This window comes from Elgaria multicarinata, chromosome 2 (genome assembly GCF_023053635.1).
Source record: "Elgaria multicarinata webbii isolate HBS135686 ecotype San Diego chromosome 2, rElgMul1.1.pri, whole genome shotgun sequence".
NCBI lineage: Eukaryota > Metazoa > Chordata > Lepidosauria > Squamata > Anguidae > Elgaria > Elgaria multicarinata.
This window is the reverse complement of record NC_086172.1, coordinates 13,051,453-13,074,404: the sequence shown is the minus strand read 5'-3', so window position 1 is coordinate 13,074,404 and position 22,952 is coordinate 13,051,453.

The following is a 22,952-nucleotide window of genomic DNA, read 5'->3' as shown; positions in this document are numbered from 1 at the left end:
ACATTACTTAGGCAGGTGCTAGACGAGGGTTTAGCCCAGTGCGAGGCCCGGGCTCCCTGCTGTGTGTGCAGACGACGCACAGGGGATCCCGGGGTCAGGCCGGGCTAAACCCTCCCTTGACCAGGGATAACCGGATCCACTTATGGCCCGGGGTTGCAGAAGATCTAATTAGTTCCGTGGCTTTTCCCGGCTGCTCGCTTACTCGTGAGTAGCCGGGAGAAGCCGTGCACTGTGCCCATCAGACTGGGGAGGGGGGAGATCACGGACGGGGGGTGGAGGGGGCATCGGACATGGCGAGTGGACGGGCGAGTGGGGGGGTGGACATGACGAGCGGGGGGTGGACATGGCGAGCGGGGGGGGTGAGTGGGAGGGTGAACGGACGGGCGAGCGAGCGAGGGGGCGAGTGGGGGGCATCATACATTGGGGGGGAAATCGGGGCAGGGGGAGCAGGGAACCCTTTATTAAAAAAACAAGGACTTACCTTTTCGTTGGTGCACTCCTGCACACATGGCCCTTTAAGGTTTAATGCAGGACGCGACGGGGCTTTCCTTTCCCCGTAGCGTCTTACGTGTAGAAAAGGTCGACGGCCCGCGCTAGCTGCAGCGCGGCCTCGCTCCTTCTCCTCTCCGCATTAACTGGTAGGTCTCGCAAGGCCCTTAGACTAAACAGATTCAGTCGTTTTAAATGTGACACCTTTATTTTGCAGGCTGTGTAAGAGTGTGTGCAATGTTAAATATATTTCAGGCTTAAGGTTGCTTTTGTATATTGCAAAAAGAAATCCAAAAGAATCCAGCCCCAACTGCCTGTTGCTTGAGCCATCTGGGTTTGTTTCACAGAATGTATTCCTTGCTCAAAAGTATGATCTACTAGTATGATCTACTTGGTTGCTCCAGCTCTGCTTATGTCATATTATAACCAGAATGTTATTGAATTTTTGGCAAGGGTGACTCAGTATATAAGCCCTTTTCTGTTTATTGGGCTGATTGTGTGAGGGCACAAAGTATGTAGGGGGCTAGGAGGGGTGTACGCCAATCAACCTGTCCCCATGTGCACCCATTCAGCTACTTTTCAGTGCAAAGGTCTGCACACTTTCTGCACAGGTGCTGGCAGCCCCCAGGATATTCTGTGACCTCCCACATTTAGGGCTAGGGAGGATTGGTCCTCAGTGGAGAGGCCTGGAGGAGGTGGCCTTCCAGCAATTCAGTCCTCTAGTTCTATGTATTATGCCTCTTTGGATGCATCAAGAAATATCTGCATGCAATTCTGAAAGGTGCTCTTTGTGTTGATGCCATCATTCCCCAAGGTGTAGCAATCTGTATGGTGACTCAGATTCCATCATTGATTGAACTGGGCATCTTTTAGCAAAATAAAGACATTGAAAAAGCATGTGTGTCTATTATTATTATTATTATTATTATTATTATTATTATTAACATTGATATACCACCCCATAGCTGAAGCTCTCTGGGCAGTTTACAAAGATTAGAACACTGAACTTTAAAACCAATATACAAAATTTAAAACCATAAAAAGCATAAAAACAGATTAGATAATATCCATTTAAAACAACTATTCTGGGTCAGTTAAAACTCAACACATGCTATTAAATGCATGGGAGAAGAGAAAAATAATTTATTAATGAAGAGAACAGGGTGGAAATATTTGTTCCATATATAATGAGTTGGTGCCTCTGGTTGCCTTTGATCAAAACATATTGGAAAGTACTTGTCTTTTTGGCATCACTCTGAGAACTTTTTGAAGCTCTCCATGAACCAGCGTTCCTTGATCTGGTTTCTTCTATAACTACAGTTGGTTGATTTGATTGCTAGTCATGTAATCGGTGAGTTTGTGTATTATTCCATGCAGCTTGCTCTAACCAGTAACAGTTAGGCCTGATCAAGTTACCTAGTAGCAACTGCTATTTGTGTGTGGCTTCCCATATCTGTTGATAAATGTACTACTTTATTTTCTGCACTCAGATTTCATTACTGCCTTGTCGTGTCTGCCTTTGTGGATTTTCTGCACCCTGTAAAGAAGTCTCTTCTTTCTCACGATACCTTATCATCTTTGCCATTTTTCATTGAAACTTGAACTAAGAATTTGTAGTGTCTATTGACAAAATTATTTACTCTTCCATGGGGGGAAATGTCCGTTCCCTGTGAAAACTTTGCAGAAAGTTGAAGTACTCTTACTTCACTTCTCTGAGTCGTGTGAAGTTCCAGCACTTCCCAGGTATGGAAAGAGAACACTGGAAGCTTACTGGAATTTTGTAATTTTTAAGTTCATTTACAAATGAGCATAGGTAGAGAGGCAAAGCTTAAACACCCCAACAAAGTCCACTGCTCCTACTTCAGATATGCAGAACAAGGGTCAGCTCCCAAAAGTGCTGTTACCCTACCAAGCCAAAACTCAGTTCTCTGTGTCTCACACTCAAGCTGCAGTTTCTCTTCACACAGAGACACCTGGATGCACGTGGAGGGTGGGGAGGCTGCCCCCTTCGGTGGTGGCTTTTCCTATTCATAACATTCCAGAATGATCCAAATAATAATAATAATAGTAATAATATATTTCTTAACCGCCTCTCCCTCTGGATCGAGGCAGGGAACAACATAGAATACAAAAATATTATAAAATGCATAAAACTTATTAAAGCATATAAAACTAATACAGCCAGACTTCTTAAAATTCAACTGGGTAGGCTTGACTGAAGAGATCAGTCGTTATAGCTTTTTTTATATTCAGAAAGACTTTAGAGTTGGCATCTCTCTCCTGGCAGGCCATTCCACAGTCTGGGAGCGGCAGAAAAGAAGGTCCTCTGGGTAACAGTTGTCAATCTAGTTTTTGCTGGCTGAAGTAAATTTTTCCCAGGGGATCTGAGTGTGCGGGGCGGATTGTACAGCACAAGACGATGCCGCAGGTAACCTGGACCCAAACCATGTAGGACTTTAAGGTAATAACCAACACTTTATACTTCGCCCGGAAACTAATTGGCAGCCAGTGAAGAGATTTTAAAACTGGTGTAATATGGTCACCCCTAGATGTACTGGAGACTAGGGATGTTCTCCGCTTCTCCTCGAACCGGAGAAGCAGGAGCGGAGTGGGGGGCTTCGCCTACCCTTAAGGCGGAGGCGAAGAGGATTGGGGGGCCGGCGGAGTGTTGCGGAGCGGATCGAGGTGAAGGCGGATCCTTCGCCTCGATCCGGAGCTCCGCCAAAAAGGTAAGTGGGGTTTACTTGGCCCTGCTGCGACGGCGGCAGGGCCAGGTAAACCCCCCCTCTTCTCCCTTACCTGCGTCCGTCCGCGGTCCCTCGGCTTCTTCAATTGAGCCCGCGGCTCAACCAGGAAGTTGTGGCCCAGACTTCCTGGTTGAGCCACGGGCTCAATTGAAGAAGCCAAGGGACCGCGGACGGACGCAGGTAAGGCCCCCCTCCCCCTTGGTCTCTGCAGGTAAAGGAGAGGAGGGAGGGGGGCCTTACCTGGCGCCACTCCCCTCCACTGCAGAGCTCCGATTCGGAGCCAGAGCTCCACGGCAAGGAGGAGCAGACTATGGGCGGCGCGGAGCGGAGTGGGCCGATCCGAAATTTTCGGATCGGCCCGTGGAGCGGATTGGGGGGTCCGTGTACACCCCTACTGGAGACCAATCTGGCTGCCATATTTTGAACTAGTTGAAGTTTCCAGACTAAGCACAAAGGTAGCCCTATATAGAGTGCATTGCAGAAGTTGAGACTCGAAGTTACCAGTGCATGCACTACCGACTTTAGATCTTCCAACTCTAGGAAGAGGCATAGCTGGCATGTCAGCCGAAGCTGATAGTAGGCACTCCTGGCCGTCGCATCTATCTGAACTGTCATTTGGAGCAACAGATCCAGGAGCATGCCCAGGCTGCAAACACAGTCTTTCAGGATGAGTGTAACCCCATACAGAACTGGTTGACACACCTCCAAACCCAGGTTGGGGCCTTTGACAGCAAGCACCTCCATCTTGTCTGGGATTCAGCTTCAGTTTTTCCTCATCCAGCCCATTACCGCCTCCAAGCATTCATTCAGAGGAGACGCACTATCTTTAGCTGATGTTGTTATCGAAGGAATAGAGAAATGCATTTGGGTGTCACTGGGGTACTGATAGCACCCTGCCCCATACCTCCGGATGATCTCTCCCAGCAGTTTCATGTAGATGTTGAACAGCATTGGGGGATAGGATAAATGAATGGTCAGTTTTCCCAATGGAGGGAAGTAAATAGTGGGGTCCCACAGGGATCTGTATTGGGACCAATTCTTCTCAACTTCTTCATAAATGATCTGGAATTAGGAGTGAGCAGTGAAGTGGCTAAATTTGCCAACGAGACCAAACTATTTAAGGTTTTTAAAACACAAAGGGATTGTGAAGAGCTCCAAAGGGATCTCTGGGAGAGTGGGCATCCAAATGGAAGATGCAGTTCAATGTAAGCAAGTGTAAGGTGATGCATATTGGGGCAAAAAAACCACCCCAACTTCAAGTATAACCTGATGGGATCTGAGCTGGCGGTGACCAGACAAGAAAGAGATCTTGGGATTGTGGTGGACAGCGCGATGAAAATGTCCACCCAGTGTGCAGCCGCTGTAAAGAAGGCAAACTCCATGTTTGGCATTTTAAGAAAAAGAATTGAGAATAAAACAGCCAGTATCATACTTCCTTTATACAAATCTATGGTGTGACCACACTTAGAATACGGTGTACAGTTCTGGTCACCACACCTCACAAAGGATATTACAGAGCTGGAAAAAGTGCAGAAAAGGGCAACTAAAATGATGAAGGGGCTGGAGCATCTCCCCTATGAGGGAAGGTTACATCAGCTGGGATTGTTTATCTTGGAAAAAAGGAGGCTAAGGGGAGATATGATAGAGGTGTACAAAACTGTGAGAGCAGCGCTTATTGGGTCCAGTTGGCGAAGGGACAAGAACAAATTAGACACACAGGCATAACTGGGTAATAAATTGGCCACAACGTCATTGACTCACTTGAATAGGCTTGGCGGGAGCACAGGGCGTGGATCCTGTAATCGACCAGCCTGCCTGCTGACTGATTCCTCTTCCTGGCCAGCATGCCAGGGGCACTGATGGTGGATGGTAGAGCCAGGGACACCCCACGGTGTGGACCGCTAGTGTGAACCCCTTTCCACCTCCTTGGACGTGGCCAGCTCACAGCCCCCATGCTGGTCTGGTCTTGGTTCTACGTCCCTGAGATCCTTCATGGGAATCCTGGGGGAGCAGGGAAGCCAATCCCGCTCCCCCTCACCAATGGATCCAGCCCAATGCCTATCACGCCTACGTAAGTTGTGACAAATGTTATAAAATGAAGCATCCACACAGAATATACTGATAGACAAGATCAACTTACCGTATTTACAATGAAGTTAATCTTGCAATGGGGAAGGCAACAAACTTGCACAGTCTTTGCCAATTGCTATGCAGGTAAAATTCCTTCCTAGCCCCATGAACTGGCGACTACGACTGCCACTGCAAGACATCTTACTACCAGGAGTGGGTGGCTGGGTGGGGAAGCCAGCAACTGCAATCCTGGAGCCGCATGGGAGGACTGCCTGAGACTGAACTGGAGGCAGAACAAAGGAGAGATCTAACACTGCCGGGTCTGCCTCTGGCCACACCCATCACCACACTGATTGGCTCAGCAGCCCCCTCCTGGGAGGGCGATGCTGCTGCTGGGTCTGTGCTGCAGCGGAGGCTGGACCGCCGCACCGCTCTCCACCAGCCCTTCTCCCTTCGCTGCCGTCCAGTGGGCCTCACAAATCACTGCTCCCCGTTAAGTTGGGAACTAGGCTTATGCAAAGTGCGGAGAATGTGGCTAGGGAGACATTTCCCTCCTCTCTCTCAAAATACTAGAACCCTAAAGCATCCCATGAAGCTGATTGGTGGGAGATCCAGGACAAATAAAAGGAAGTACTTCTTCACACAGTGCATAGTTAAATAATGGAACTCACTTCCACAAGATGTAGTGATGGCCACCAATCTGGATGGCTTTAAAAGTGGGTTGGATAAATTCCTGGAGGAGAAGGCAATCAATGGCTACTAGCCTTGATGGTGGTGTGCTACCTCCAGTATCCAGGGCAGTAGGCCTGTGTGCACCAGTTGCTGGGGAACATGGGTGGGAGGGTGCTGTTGCACCATGTCTTGCCTTGTTGGTCCCTGGCCGATGGCTGGTTGGCCACTATGTGAACAGAGTGCTGGACTAGATGGACCCTCGGTCTGATTCAGCTTCAGGGCTTTTCTTATGGTCTTATGATTGCGCCTTGTGGTACACCATACAACTCCTTCTTTGAGGAACAGCTATCCCCAATCATCACCATCAGGAACCTGCCCAAGAGGTAGGACCAGAACCACTGAAGCACTGTGCCCTCAATTCCCAAACCTCCCAGGTGTTCCAGAAGGATACCATGGTTAATGGTATTGAAAACCACTGAGAGGTCCAAAAGCACCAGCAGGGACACGCTCCCCCTGTCAATACTCAAGTATAGACCATCCACTAAGGCGACCATAGCTGTTAGCCAATGTCTAACAATTAGTTGCCATGGAGGTACTTCACTGGAATATCCAGTCTATTAATACTCCTTTTGTCTAGTGCAATATTTGTCTGGCCAAATATTGCCTCAAGGCAAACCCACATTGATAGTCCTATTCACAAAAATCTGATCTGAAACCAACAATAGTATGCATATAGAAATCATGGCTGCAATCCTATACACACTTACTGGGGGTAAGCCCCATCGGATAGAGTGGGAGTTACTTCTGTGTACAGATGCATAACTTTGTGTTCCACGCTAGCTAAATAGCAATGCTGCAATCCTATTCTCACTTACCTGACAGTATGGCCATAGCTAGACCTAAGGTTTATCCCTGGATCGTCCAGGGGTCAAACCTGTTCATCTTGGTGACACACAGGGGATCCAGTGCTCAGGCAGGGGCGAACCCTGGAGGATCCCAGGATAAACCTTAGGTCTAGCTGTGGCCTAAGTTGCATTTGAACTCAGTGGGGCTTACTTCTGAGTAGACACATCTAGGACTGCATTGTGAAAGGCCTATACATGAAAAAATTAGTTGTACTCACGTTTCTTGAAGCAGGAAGAACTGATGAAACATAATGTCTAAGTGGCTGAGTAACAAATCAGGGAATCCCCTGTTCAGAACTTGCTGCTGCCAGGAACACACCAGGAGCTCCATCAGACGAGCATTTTATTGCACTCTCATTGCTGGGTACTCACGGATTTTCACAGGTCCTATTCATGATGTCGTCTGCCTTCCATCCCTTCTAGCCTTCTTTGTGCTACAAAAAACCACCCCAGTAAGTCCGATTTATTTTAAAGACAGAAGTTGCTGCCATCTCCTGCTGTGCCCAATGAATGGGCCACGTGCAAGTTGTTTACTGAGGGACAAATGCGCAGGCGGAGAAGTGATGGCCGGCAAACACAATTTTCCTCCGTGAGATGATGCTCTCGGTAGAGAAGAAAAAAATGGAAGAATATGCAATACTTATTTTTTAGAACTCTTTACAGATCTATTGTCACTTTATTTCTTTAGAAATATAAAATGCATCATGTATAACTTGGTTTGCAGATAAAACTATCATTAAAATTAAGGACATTTAAAAATAAACTCAGTAAATTTATAATTATTGTCTGAATAAACTTTTAAATTTCATATTTATTTATTTATTGCATTTCTATACCGCCCAATGGCTGGAGCTCTCTGGGCGGTTTACAAATTTAAGACAATTCAAATATAAAACAACAGTATAAAACCATAATATAAAATACAATATAAAAGCTCAACCAGATAAAAACGGCAGCAATGCAAAATTACAAATTTAAAACACCAGTTAAAATAACAAACACAGTAATTTTATGAGCAAACCAAGTTATATACCATCTATGTGGGGTTCTGAATTATGTCAGACCAGAGGGAACCTCAGTAAGTAGAACCTGAAACATCTGATATATCCAAGAAACGAGAGGAAGCAGGAAGAGGAAGACTGGTGGACAACATCAGCCTCCAGCTCTTAGGAATGGTAACCAAGCATATTTAATTTTTATTTTTTTCTAAACTTCCAAACAGTTGTACAGTTGTACATGCTGGCTGGGTATAAAACACTACCTCATACTACATAATACATAATAATACATACTAATACAGCATATAATAATACATACTAATACAGCATATTTAATTTAAGAATCTTTAAGCAAACTCTATTTGTTACTTGAAGAGTGTCATAATAATACTTTCTTGCCTTCGGGTTATAAAAAAAGAAACGTATCGGCCTTTTAACATTTGGAATCAGACGACCAAATATCATTACAATTTCTATTTTTTAAATTTTACAGCATTTTACAAGTGATCTCTGGAACCATGAGAACCAGAAACTTATACGCTGAATACGCTGAAATTCTTGGGTGGTGTTGCTTATCACTCAGTGATCACCACCCAAGAATTTTAGTTTTGGCCACCTTGCAGAGCTGTCTTATATTATTCTTCCACCCTCTTCACTGGTTTTCTTTGGGACAGAGTAGTATTTTGGGTCGTATTTTCATCCTATTAATCTGGCAAACCATCAAGCAGCTTTGTAATTATACTGCAAGAAAGTTGTGCCCTCTGGTTTTTGAATTATAAATGGAAAAGCCATACCGTTTTGGAATAAACAGCACTAGTCATTAGAATGTCTGGCAAGTTACTATTGTGTTACACCGGAATGAAGAATTATTTTAGTGGAGAAAAAGCCGCCAGAACAGACAGTCAACTGTCACCTTTTCCAGTAAGGAAACCATGCATTTTTCTTATGTCATACCGACCTCAAATTAGAATTCCAGGTAAAACTATCTTTCAATTGCAATTAATTGAAAGCCTCATTAGGGATGTCCAAAGATTGCTACTGACATGTCATCCTCATCAAAAGCTGTTACTAAACTAGAAGCATTCTGAAAGCCTGTCCTAACACTTATATGTCATGCATGTCACATGAACAGTTTATCCTAAAGTGGCTTTCCCCAACCTGGTGCCAAAGGCCATGCTGGCTGGGAATGATGGGAACTGCACTCCAACACATTTGGTGGGCCCCAGGTTTGGGAAGGTTGTCCTAAAATGAAATATCAAAGGACAGTTAACTTCAGCTTAGCATAGCCATAATTCACTTTTAACTCCTGTTTTCACTGAGCATCAGTTCTGATGATTGACTGGTACCTAAAATAAAATAAAATGTGACTAGGATAATGGGCTCCTCTAAATGAGTGATTTATTGCACACTTGTGATTGGCCACTCATGAAAGTTTGTGGCTATTTTACATGAAGATGTCAATGCCCAGGACGTCTCCCACTGTATCCCCTGGAACTTCTGCCATGAAAAGAGCCACTTTTAAAGTGGTAACATCCTGAAAAAATGGGATCTCCTGCCATTAGATGGCATTGTCTCATTGAAGTGAACAGAGGAAGTATTCGATTCAATTCAAACCATGTGGTCAGCCCTCTCCACCCATGTAATGCAGTCCATAACAATAATGCCAAACAGGATGCACAAAAGCCCTGGATAAGCAACACAATTTCCCCTTAATGTAGAGAAGTCAATGTCAGAGCCACATGCTCAGCCAAGTTGCCATTTTTCCAGTTCATGGAATAGATAGGACAATCTTTTGTGTGTTCGCTACTTCAGGGTTATTATCAAATAAGCAAACATAATTATAAAATGAGTAATCAATGTATAATTCTCTATACTCTCGTATACTGTATATGTTTCCCACTATGCATGTCTATTTTAGAGCCTGTGTTGCATACTTGCTAAGTGGCTGAGCTACCACATGAGAAGTGCTTAGTTCAAATCTTGCCTATGCCATGAGCCTTAAGCCACACTTCATACAATACAATACCAGTCAATTCAATTGAAATGAATACAATACCAGTCAATTCAATTAGTAATGATGTGTTTTTTTCCACCAAGAGGCTATCCTTCAGAAGCACCTATACATACAGATGTGCACAGCTCCTCAGGCATTGCCTCAATCAAGCTACAATCCTAGGAGTAAATCCCGTTGAACTCAGTGGGACATAACTTTTGACTAGACATGCTATTAGTATGTAAACAATAATCCATGCCGTTGTTGTTGTTGTTGTTTTAAAACCTAAATGATGCAAGGGCAATCTTTGATGCTGAGTTTTCATGTGTTAAAATATTTGCAAGTATTCCAATAAAAATAATTTCCATGTAAAGCTGTATCTGCACATGATATTTAAACCTAGTGTCTATTATTTCATTTTTATTTATTTTTCACTCATCAAATAGTTCTGTTCAATTATTTTGGGCTATTGGTAATTTTTGGAGATATTGATGTACCACATAAAATCAACATTTTATGTTTTTCCTGGCCCTGAAAACGGCTGGCTTTGCCATGTGTCAGAGCAGAGCAAATTTAATCATACTACAGACATATTATTATTATTATTATTATTATTATTATTATTGCAATGTGCTTTCCTCCTGTGTTCATGAAGATGGGGCCAGAAATCAGTCATAACTTACTGAATAAGGGCTGGATGGGGGGGGCGGGGCGGTTCTGTGCCTCAGGCACACCTGGATCAAGAGTTGTCTCTGTTATAATTACCAATAAATGCCCTTTTATCAAAACTGCAATCCTCAAACATTCAAGAGGGAGTTTTAGGTTTGCAGCAGGGAGATTAGCAGGCAAACTTGTGACTCTAGCATCTATTTATAGGCCCAACAAGGGGCAATAAACAATTCTGGAGGATACCTTTGTAAAGCTTTGTAAAGCTCCAACAATTTCAGCAAAGTGCGGTTGTTCTTGGAGGTGACTTAGGCCTTTGCTAGACCAGGCTATATCCCGGGGTGATACCCGGGATCGTCCCTGTGCGTCCAGATGATGCACGGGGGATCCCGGGCTCAGGCAGGGATCAACCCTCCCTGGCCCCAGGATATAGCCTACCCCTTCAAGCCCGCTTTTTCCCGTGGTCTCAGGCTGAGCCCGAGACCGCAAATGTGTGGCCCGTTTTCGCGGCTTTTCCCGGCTCCATGCAATTACTCGCATGGAGCCGGGAGCTGCGCACGGGGCTAGGGTGGGAGGGGAGCAGGGAAACCCAATTTTTTTAAAAAAACACCACACCTTACCTTGGTGCACAAGTGTTTGTGCACTGTTTCTTTAAAAAATAAAAAATCTCTCTCCTCCAGAGGTCACCACACCTGATGTGTAAACGAGGGCGACATCCCATGATACTTGCGTCGTGGGATCTCCCCTCCTCTGTCACAGACTTACTGGTAGGTCTAGCTAAGGCCTTAGAGTTCCATCAGACGAGTTTTATTGCATGCTTGCTACTTGGCACTCATGGACTTTCGCAGGTCCCTCTCACGACATCATCTGCCTCCCACGTGCCTCCTGCCTCTTCTAGCCTTCTTCGCACAACAAAAAAATCACCCCAGTAAGTCCTGCTGAATGCAGGAGAACCAGTGCAATCGAAACAGCCCACTGAATGGTCCACATGCATGTTGTTTATTTCCTCTTTCAAAAGAGGAAGTAATGAGGGACAAATGTGTGAGTGGAGAAGCGACGGTAAGCAAACATGATTTCCCTCCTTGTGATGACGCTCTTAAACATGGATGAAAAACTGGACAAAAGTAAAATAAAAAATGTACAGCACTCTACTGGGTAGTTGGTAGCAAAAACTGGGTAGCAAAATCGTTTACATCACACAATTTGATAGACATTTGGAAAAAAAACTACACCCCATAGACAAAGACTTTACATTCTATTCAGTTAGACTACTGGTCTCAGAGAATCTATGGGGGCAAATTTGAAGCACCCAGATTGGGGTTACTGCAGTGTCTGGCCATGCGCCAGCTACAATGGTAATATCTTTATAAAATGAAGGAATACATCCATTCATGTGGTGTTTTAAGCTGCAACCTTATCCGGCAGTACTAGAACAACTCAAAAAAGGTTTTTTCCCCCCCCACTCTCAACATGAACTTGGAGCAGACTATTTTCCTCATATGTGATACAATGAGAGCAGTGACTCAAGGCCAACAGTATGTCTAAAAGGAGTGAGCACTAAGCAAATTTTGTTATTTAAAATAGCTAAATGAGAGGCTGATCATAAGAGGACAAGGAGCTCTAAGATATATAGAGCCCTACTCTAAGGTATGAATCAAATGCTTTGGAAATAACAAACGTGCACTCCTCTATGGTATGTCAAGACAGAAAATACTATGAATTACAAAACAAAATTACTAAACTTCTAGCCTGGGCCATTAACACACACACACACACACACACACACGAAACAGCATTGTGAGTATATCAGCTGCGACGGGCACTCACACTCACCAGTCTTTGCAGGATTCTATAAGGGCCCTCAAGGAGGCATTTACTGCCTCAGAGGTCCAGATATCCAGCCCAGCTCTGGCAGATTTCACAAGCCAGGATGGATAAGGATCTCAATAGCAATCCTCCAAGCTGTTTGTCCACATTCTCAGGTTGCACAAGCCAAAAGGTATTAGTAGGAATCCAAGGGTCCAGGGCACTGGTCCTCTTCATTGTAGGTAGCTTCCTCCTGATTCCTCCATCTGTCCTATAAACCCATTATCCAGTCCCCATATTCTGTCCATTTCACTATTCATGGCCAACGCAAAAGCTCTGGAAACCTTGTTACACAGTAGGTGGAAAGTTCTAGGCCTTAATGAGGCCCACCCAACGAGCCAGCAGGGCATTGGCAGATCAAAAGAAGGGGCAGCAGCGGAAGTCTCCCAGTTTGCCAGCTTAGAGCTTCATCACTGCTGAGGTGAGGTCTGTGGGGGCGGGCGAGGAATCCCAGGCAAGGGCTGGAGAGGGTGCATGGTGGAGGGGGGAGGCAGCGAGAAAGGTACGTGGGGAGGGGAGAAGAGTACAAGCAGTGAGAGTCTTGTACACCTCTGGGCATTGCATTGCAACCCCTTACCCTAGGGTCAGGGTTACCTGAGTTTGGAGACTTCTGGGGAGCGTGGGTTTACGAATTTACTAATATGCAAATATACTAATATTGCATATTTACTAATATGCAAATAGAGCATAACTTATTCAGCTCATTGGGTTCCAGGCCAGAAACTCTTCTTCAAGGGCACCGTAAAAAGAACGTTTTATACAATCCATTTAATAAGTTAACAAGATTTAGGACATAATCTTATGTATGTTTAAACGGGGGGGGGGGGGGAGTCTTCCAGTTAGCCATGCTGGCTTGGGAATGCTGGGGGCTGTAAGACTTTTTTCTGTCTAAACATGCATAACATCGCACCCTTAGAAACGTAAATTTTCTCATTTCTGCCTAGGCACTCTTGCGAACGCAAAGCCCACTATAGCTTGCTGTTCTTTTGGGTGCAGGCTTTTCTTTTCTCTCTTTTCCCCCATTTCAGAGAATATATCTGAGCAAAGAACCTGCTTTCTCCGATGCTGCTACCAATGTTTTCTCATGGATGTTTTATGTCTTGGAAAATTCTGATGGTGTTACTAGGGGCTGTCCAAACAGAACCTCTGGTGAATAGAGTTTCATTTTCAACAGCTTAATTTCCCCCAAGACTCAGGTGCAGCAGCCTTTATCGTCATCAACAACAACAACAACTTGCTTATTAAACAGAAACATAATAAAATGCGCCTCTCAGCCAGGGAGAACAGCAAAATACAAAGTGTTAATAAAGTGGCTAAAAAGAGCAAGTTAAAACATGTTGTAATCTTGAACAATATTTGCTAACAAGTTATATTATATTGACAAATTTAGTCTTTTATGGCAGCCAGTGAATTTTGTTTTTCCAGAGCCCACTTGACAAACTTGGCAGTCCTTTATGACATATAATAATCTATACCAGCCAAGAGTGATAGAGTTATGCTTACAGAGGAATTATCCTCACACCCAATTATTAAGGGCTCAAAATATGGCTTCCTCAGCTCTGTGTACAATGGGCATTCCCCTGGGAAGTGTACCATGTCCTCTACCTTGAGACAGCCAGCTGGGCAATCTGCTTTCATACTATGGAGGGACCTATAGCATGCCTTCACTTTCATCAGCTGGAGTGAATTCAGTCTGCACCTAGTCATAAGCCATTTCAGCTCATATGAGGTGATGGAAATCAAGTATGGGGGAACCGTCCCTGGAAAGGTAATAATACGTCTATAAATCATGTTGGAGCAACTCACAGCAGTGACGGCCAATCCTGTCTGGATGTCAACATCGTGTAGCCTTCTAAAGATCACCCTGGCACTATCATACGCCCTCGCAAGTATGTATGTTTGCGAAAAGCTCAGCTCAGAAATAGATTATTATTATTATTATTATTATTTATTTATATAGCACCATCAATGTACATGGTGCTGTACAGAGTAAAACAGTAAATAGCAAGACTCTGCCGCATAGGCTTACAATCTAATAAAATCATAGTAAAACAATAAGGAGGGGAAGAGAATGCCAACAGGTACAGGGAAGGGTAAGCAGGCACAGGGTAGGGAAAAACTAACAGTAGAAAGTAACAGTAGAAGTCTGCACAACATCAAGTTTTAAAAGCTTTAGGAAAAAGAAAAGTTTTTAGTTGAGCTTTAAAAGCTGTGGTTGAACTTGTAGTTCTCAAATGTTCTGGAAGAGCGTTCCAGGCGTAAGGGGCAGCAGACGAAAATGGACGAAGCCGAGCAAGGGAAGTAGAGGCCCTTGGGCAGGCGAGAAACATGGCATCAGAGGAGCGAAGAGCACGAGCGGGGCAATAGTGTGAGATGAGAGAGGAGAGATAGGAAGGAGCTAGACCGTGAAAAGCTTTGAAGGTTAACAGGAGAAGTTTATATTGGATTCTGAAGTGAATTGGAAGCCAATGAAGAGATTTCAGAAGCGGAGTAACATGGTCGGAGCGGCGTGCTAAGAAGATGATCTTTGCGGCAGAGTGGTGAACAGAAACCAACGGGCTGATGTGAGAAGAAGGAAGGCCAGAGAGAAGAAGGTTGCAGTAGTCCAACCGTGAAATAACCAGTGCATGAACAAGCGTCGCTTGTCTTGTCTGCTCGTAAGTCTGTCCCCATGTCTTTATATGCTGATAAAACCAAGGGTGACACCAGTTGGACCACTATATTTAGCCAAAAGAAGATGGCTGCTTTTTGGACAAGAATGCCCACTGACTGACGAGCTGTTTCTAATCGGACAATGGCCTTGGAGGTGGATCTAGGTACCCCGAGTACTCTGGATAGGAATTTATGCTGCTTTGACTCGAATGAGGTAATGTCTGCATGGGCCCAGGCAGGTGCCCCATATAAAATCTGGGGGAGTAATTTACCTTTGTATAGCTCGTTTAAGGGGGCCTTCATACTAACTAGAGAATTGGGTGTTTTATAGTATATTTGCTTATCCCATTGCTGTTACCATTACGCAGCTGCTCTTTCCTTAAGACACTACATGCTCACCTGCCTTTTTTCTCCAGCCACCAAGTGTTTTGTCATACCTGAAAGCACAAAACGTTTTACTAGGGACAAAAGCAACTTTTATAGCTGATCCTTATTTTGGTGTTTGGCTTCGTTGTCACACAGAATGTATTAAAATGCAGCATGTGGACAGAGTGTTGAGAGAGTGAAATAGCCTTTAAGTTTTGTTTTTTAAGTATGTATCTGATGACCAGAACAGACATGATGCAGGAGACCATTGAATGGATCTCCTGATGTTTTAATTTTAAGGGAGGGGGCCTGAATTATATTGGGCAGCAGTGCTGGGAAAGGGGTGATTTCACTTTCCCCCCTCCACACCATTTCCCCAATATAAACCACTCTGAGCTGTTCTTAGCCCACAACAGATAACCTGCAGGTATTTTACTTTTATGCCTTTATTTTACATGCAGTTACTTACACGGTTTCTCCAAGTATCTCACCTCTCTTGAGCCTGAGAAATTTGGTGGGGCATTAACAACCCACCCACCCCAAACAGCTGAGTTATATGATGTCCTGCCAGCCCAACAGGCCATTCCTTTATTTTGGAGAACTGGTAGAGGACAGTCCTCTATTTGAAAGTATCCTCTATTTGAAGATGTACCCAGTCCAAGTTAGGTTTCAAATCAAAGAACCTTAAGGAGGAAAAATGGCGTCAGCAAAGGGTGGACTCAAGGAGAGGAGTTGGCTTCATTCTCCACTGGTAATGTTTTGTTTTTCCCAAATAAGCCTATTCCTGTTGCTTTTGGGATTATTTTTTTTTAATCTCCTTCTGCACAGGTACGAATATTCGTATAGGTTTAATTACCTCAAGGAACAACTAACTGAAAACAGCCTGGATAAACATGCCTACTCAGAAGTAAATCACATCATCTTCAGTTGCGCTTACTCAGTATGGGAGAAGAGAGGTGTGTGAAGAATTGGGGATTGCTTTGTCTTTTGTTTTAAATCTCCCCTTATCCGCTGCAGTGGATTTAGGCATAAGTTTAACAACTTGTTAATGCAACGAGACTCCACCCATATATGCCTGAACAAATGCATTTTTACGCAGTCTGTCACATGAAAGTGTTCCTCCCCACCCCAAGTATACGCCTCTTTAATTAGCTGTGTGCCATGGGAGGAGAAAACCTGAATGGATGGAAATATGATTTGAAATTGAATCACGTTAGAAAGTGTCCCCATGTAGCTGGGGTTCTGTACTCCCTCAGAGCAATGTTGTCAAGAGAAGCACTGGACACATCAGAGGTAAGGACCAGAAGTATTGGGGATAAGGAAGATGCAGTAATGGCTACAACCACTTGGCCCAGCACTTTTCTTTACAGTACTAGGACATTAAAAAAAGGTGGTTATTTATTTTTAAAAGAGGAGGTGGGCATCAGCCATGGTTCGCCCTCCAAGGCCCATGAGCAGCTATAGAAGGGACTTTGCAGAACATTAGGAGAACTGAAATCTAGGGCAGCAGCTATTTTGAGTTTAGTAGTTGCTAAGGTTTCATAGTGCTAATTAAGAGCTCCGTCACACCAGTGATTTATCGCACACTCACCATGCCTGGTATGCGGTTTTGCAGCCTGGTACTCACATGACGTTGTCCCTGTCCTGCACTCATTTGCCTCTTCCCCTCCATGTTTCATTTCTTTTTGGAGTGTGTAGAGTCTGGGTTTTTTTCCCCTCCATGCAAAACTGTGTATTGCTGTCCTTGCATTCTATCAGACCATCCCTTTCTTTGTTGGGGTGTGTGTGTGTCTAAGGGTGGGTCTCTCTAACAAAAGAGGAAAGCAGGGCGGTTCTCCTCTCAACCATGAAGGGGAAGGAGGGAGGTCCCATTTAACTCTGTGTTCTTACTCTTGAGGAGGCAGGACCAGGGGTACATTAAAAGAAATGCAGAAAATGCACCAGGACAGGGGTGGTGGTGGTTCACCCCCACACCTGCCTAGCACTGCGAAGCTTCGCGGTTAAAGACTTGGGTTTTTTTTAGAAATGGAGCAAGTCACTGGCGTGTCTTGTACCCAAGCTGCACATTCACTCCTCCTGCCCTGTAAACCTTTCCCAAGCCAAGCAGCAGCAACGGTCTTGGCCCATCCTGCTCCCTACGAACGGCCTCCCTCCCTTCTCTCCCCAAAGTTTGTTTAATGTGATCTTCGGGGAAAGTATAGTGTGTTGTTTTACCACAATTGCACAGCTTCAGGCTGCTGTACTATTGTTTTTGCACACAAACCAAAACTTAAAAAAAAAAAACTGCAGGGGAAAGGAGAATGTTAAGGGGGTGGGCAGGAGATTTCGCCAGCATAGTAGCGCACCAGGTGAAAAGATACATGAGCTGAAAGAGCGCAACAATGCGCACACGTGAAAGTGCCCAGTGCTCGACTCACTAAGGAAATGGAGGGGGAAACCATGGATGGAAACCAGATGAAAAAGTAGGTGTGATGGAGCTCTAAGTTTTGTATGTTCCACACTTCAGTGTCCTGTGAGTTAAGTGTATAATGCTGTAGCAAATATTACATGGAGGTTTGATTGAATATGGAAAGAAAGTGCCATCGCTGCTTCACCTCAGTGTGGATCCAGACTCTCTTACCTTTACCTAGTTATATAATTAGAACAGTGTGCTATTGATTTGTGTCAGTGTAATATTTCCCATTATCAGAGTGGTGGGTAAATTTTGTCTACCTATTCAGCCTTGAACAAACTTTGAGGTTTATCCATGCTGTTGTTTCTTTGGAATTGAATGCTGATTCTGCATAAGGTTACTGTAACATTTGCTGCTGCAAACATTGTAAAATGATGCACAGGAGATTGAAATGCGGAACAAATAAACATTTAAAAGTGTGCAACTCTTTACAACAGTTCTCAAAAAATGATAAATTGACATGTAATATTAAAATGAAAAGAGGTATAGTAAAAACGAATGATTTTGAGGGAATCTGGAAAAAGTTCCTAGTATTTGTGTTTTCTAAGGGAAGCGGGAAACCACCAACAGAAGAAACTATGAGTTTTTGGAAACAGGATTGAGATCCCAAGGTGGGGGGAGCACTTTTATGTTGAGTATGAATATGCTTAATAGATTAAGCTTGAATATATGATATAAATGCTATTTTATGTTTATGTATTATGTTTCTTTTTTTTGTTGTGTTGTAAAAGTTAATAAAAATATTAAAAAACAACAAAAAACAACAACAACAGTTCTCAAAAAGGCAACTACCCAATCTCTGCTGGTCATCCATGGAAGAAGAAGAAGAAGAAGAAGAAGAAGAAGAAGAAGAAGAAGAAGAAGAAGAAGAAGAATATTTCTAACCCGCCTCTCCATCCTGATCTAGGCGGGGAACAACAGGAAGTATAAAATACATAAAATATTAATCAAAACACAGTATACGTTGTTAAAACTTCCTAAAAATGTACTAAAAACATGCTAAAAACATACTAAATGCATCCTAAACGCATCCTGCTTCCGTCCATGGCACTCACTCACAGGCGTTGGTTCATCCTTCCGTCACAATGCTCACCAACATAGGCAGCACTCAATTTTTTAAAAATAAATCCAGTTCTCTGAACTTGATCATAAAATAGCTTTAAGAATGAGCATTTACCCCCACTCAATCACAGCTTTAAGCTTTAGAGGAGAGAGTTGAACCCAGAATAACAAAAGAATAACAAAAGGCAGAAACATTGATTTAGCAGTGATTTAGGATTGGGATAGGTTCCCAAAAATAGACTGTCCTTGGTAATTTTTCAGTATAAAACACCAGCTTCAGTCAATTTTTATACATCTATTAAAAAATGTAAACTGGATGCACTATTAGTGGTCATTTGTTGGTTTGGGGAGAGCTATACCATTCACATTGCATTGCCCGCATATTGGTTGAGTTGAGCCTGAGTGAAGGAATGAAATTTGAAACTCATCTAAAAAGCAGTAGCCTTAGCAGGTAAAGGAATAGGTCCACGGGCAACTAAAGTGACAGCAGGAGGCGTCACAAGGACCCTCCTAAACTGAACAAAATAAACATTTCCAAAACTCTCAGTACCGGTGTCCTAAACATTACAGTTGTGAAATTATAGACAGTAACATCAGTTTGATTTTATTTTGAACAAAATAGACATATGAAAAAAGAAACTGTGGGGTGGGTGGGGGGAAGGGGTTGGTTCTCACATATTATTATTATTATTATTATTATTATTATTATTATTTATTTATATAGCACCATCAATGTACATGGTGCTGTACAGAGTAAAACAGTAAATAGCAAGACTCTGCCGCATAGGCTTACATTCTAACCCAATTGGATCGCTGGTCCCTGAGCGGGCATAACAAAGCTGTGGACAAATCCCATTAAGTGCTAAAGCAGAATCTGTGCTGGCAAAACACCGTGGTTTGTGCTGTGGCAGTGCTGGAGAGACTGGCAGGAGATGTGCTCCCCCATGCCTGATGGCTCCCCTCACTCCGCCCCGCCATCTCCCATCAGAGACCAGCAAGGGGAATGATGCCTATTCCAGGCTTCCACGCTAATTTAACCTGAGCCATTTCCTGCTTTATGAGAGGGAAGCAGGGATGAAGGCATTCGAAGGGGAACTGAGAAGAATATCAGCAATTTTACGGCTGTTCTTTTTCTTGGCAGCACATCAGGGGAACGTTTCCCTGCCCCGAGGGGAGGAGGTGGAAGAATGCAAACACTGGATCAGGGCTAGTTTGTTTTGATTTCCACTTTGGCCTCCTGGTGCTTCCTCCCCATTCTTGTTGGATTAATATTCATGCATCCATTCTCAGACCATTGTTCATGTGCAAAGGCAGCTCAGCCCCATGGCCCTAGGAAGGGTTTCAGATAATGGATATCAAGAGCCATCTTCATGAGCAACCAGTATACAGATATAAAGAAGCAGAAATTGCTAGGTAGGGTACAGTATACGTTATTAAAGAAGAGGTCAAGGGTTTTAGGAAGGAAATGACACTTTATAAAACTCCTGTTCCCTTGCTGCCAGTTCCGTCATTGGAATTAAATTATCCTCAGTAGGGACATGCAGTTTGGAGTGAACTTCATATTTTTATCTGTAGCTATTGGGATTGTTTAATTAACAACACTAATCTATCTTGATGTATGAGTATGCAGGCTTTGACTTTCACAGAACTGTTCATCTGGCAGAATAAAATGGGGCCTAATTCACAACTCTAAATATAGAACAAGTCAAGGTATCTCATTAATCCAAACATTTTAGTTACTTCAGAAGAAATAGTTGCTTAAAAGAAAAAAAGGGGGGGGGAAACTCTGAGTATTTTTTTTAAAAAAAACTTCAAAATCATGCACCAAGCAGCTGATTGTGCAAGGACATACTTAAATATTCACTTTGCCCCTTCATGACCCATCAATATTTCTCAGATCAATAGAAGGACAGCCTCTTTGTAATGACATCAGTGCACCAAATTTTGTTAACAGAACAACTTTGCAAACTCATAGAAAATGTTCTCAGTAGCTGCCCGTAAAATATGGAACATCTTCCTCTTGGAAAATACCCAAAGTCTCTAGGAAAGACTGTATGATTTTCTTATCTGGACCTTCATTTGGTCACAAGAGCGTATTCTGGTAGAAGCATAGATTTCAATGGCTGTGGTTCAGACAACACTATATTCAATGGTGGGGTAATAATCAACTTGACAGTTGTTTATCTAGGGGGTACTTCCTACACAACACGATAGTAATCAACCCTGGTGTGGATTAGGATCAGCACTGAGCTGACTATTAGTCCACGTTGAGATGACTCACTCATCTCCCCCCCTTTCTTCCCCCTCAGTCCTCCGACAAGTATCCCATCGGCCATTGCTGCCAAAAATCTATCCTGCCAGCTAGACTAGCGTGGCAGCCACTGCCTTTGCCTTGCGATTCTGTGGCTGATGGTGGCTGAGGAAATCGATGGTGGCTGAGAAAATAACCAACAGTGCCCTCAACACAACATGATAACCAATGGTGGTTCAAAAAGCCAACTCTGCACAATATTGATGATTTGTGTTGGTTATTTCAGTCAAATAACCAACCATCGGTTAAAAAACTATTGACTATTTAAACCACCATTGGTTATCGTGTTGTCTGAACCCAGTCAACATCTCATATGTTTCTCCATGTTATTATCTGGCTAGTCCTTGTATGTTAGAAGGCAGGCTGAAAAATTTGTGAATGAAGAATAGTAACGAATGTGGATATCTGCCTGATTGAAAAAAGTATTTGTATAGTTTGGAATAATTTTATATCTCCAGTTCATAATTCTGGATATGAAGCCAAACTAATAATGAATCTCCTGTGAAATAAATACCTTATACACAATTCTAAAAGAATAAAATTTGTTTTCAGTGAAATAACAGTCTTCCCTAGCCTCAAATATGAATGCTGGCAGTATCTTTATTCAATGGAGTAATCATTTTTATAGAGAGAGAGTTTGGCTCTTCCTACTAGCTGCTCTGAAAGATATGTTTGAAACTAACTTTTTGCATCCTCATAAATAATGAAGTCCATGTCACATCTGCCTTTTGTGTGTGATCATCTGGAAAGTCTCTAGCAGCTCACCAACTGGTGGGAATATTGAGAGAGTGCAAAATAGCTTGTACACTGGGACATCTGGGTTCATTGCAGATGAAGTTGTGCTCTGGCTACACACGGCTGAAAATCGGCCATTTTACTTCACCGTACCTAGGAGGCATTTTGTCTTCCCTTCCCACCCACCCTCCATGCACAGCTACTGTAGCAGATGAGAAAGATAAAAGCCCACGTTGAATCACTAGAAAGAAAAAAATTCACTTCTACATCTGGAGGCCAGGAGGAATTCCAAATAATCCATGGAGTAAGGAATAGAGAAGTATGGCTGGAAATGGATGCCCGGCCGTTTGAAAAATCATGTTATCCTGTGGGCAGCTCTGCAGAGGCCTGGGTTTTAAGCTATGAGAAGATGACAGGATTTATCTTTGCTTCTTTACGTAAAGTTTTTATAATTATATGAAACACTTGGAAACCAAAGCAGTAGTCACACACCCTGCCCCCACTTCAGCCCTACGCATGATGTAGGCAAACACCTGCTTAGGGCTACTCCATGCTAAACATTTCTTTTTTCTGCCAGGGAGCTCTTAATTTATGTTAATGTGATTTTGTATTTTTATATTCTTGTCTTTTTGTCTACTATTTTTCTTTTATTTTAAACTACCCATTTTTATTCTATTTAGCTCATCTTTTTACTTGTATTTATCTTTCTAAATATGTCAAATTGTGATGGCTTATCACTTTTAGCAATAAAGATTTCATTCATTCATTCAAATTAGCAGGGAAATGATAACTTAACTTTTGGAAAATTGAGCTATCGTTTGAAAAATTTGACTGGTGAGATATATGGTAAGAAATAATCCTAGAATTTTGCAGAAAATCCATTTGCTTATTTTGCTGGTTTTGTAAGCCACCCTGGAAACACTGCTGAAGGTCAGTGTACTTAAATACATCCAATAGAAATAAATCTT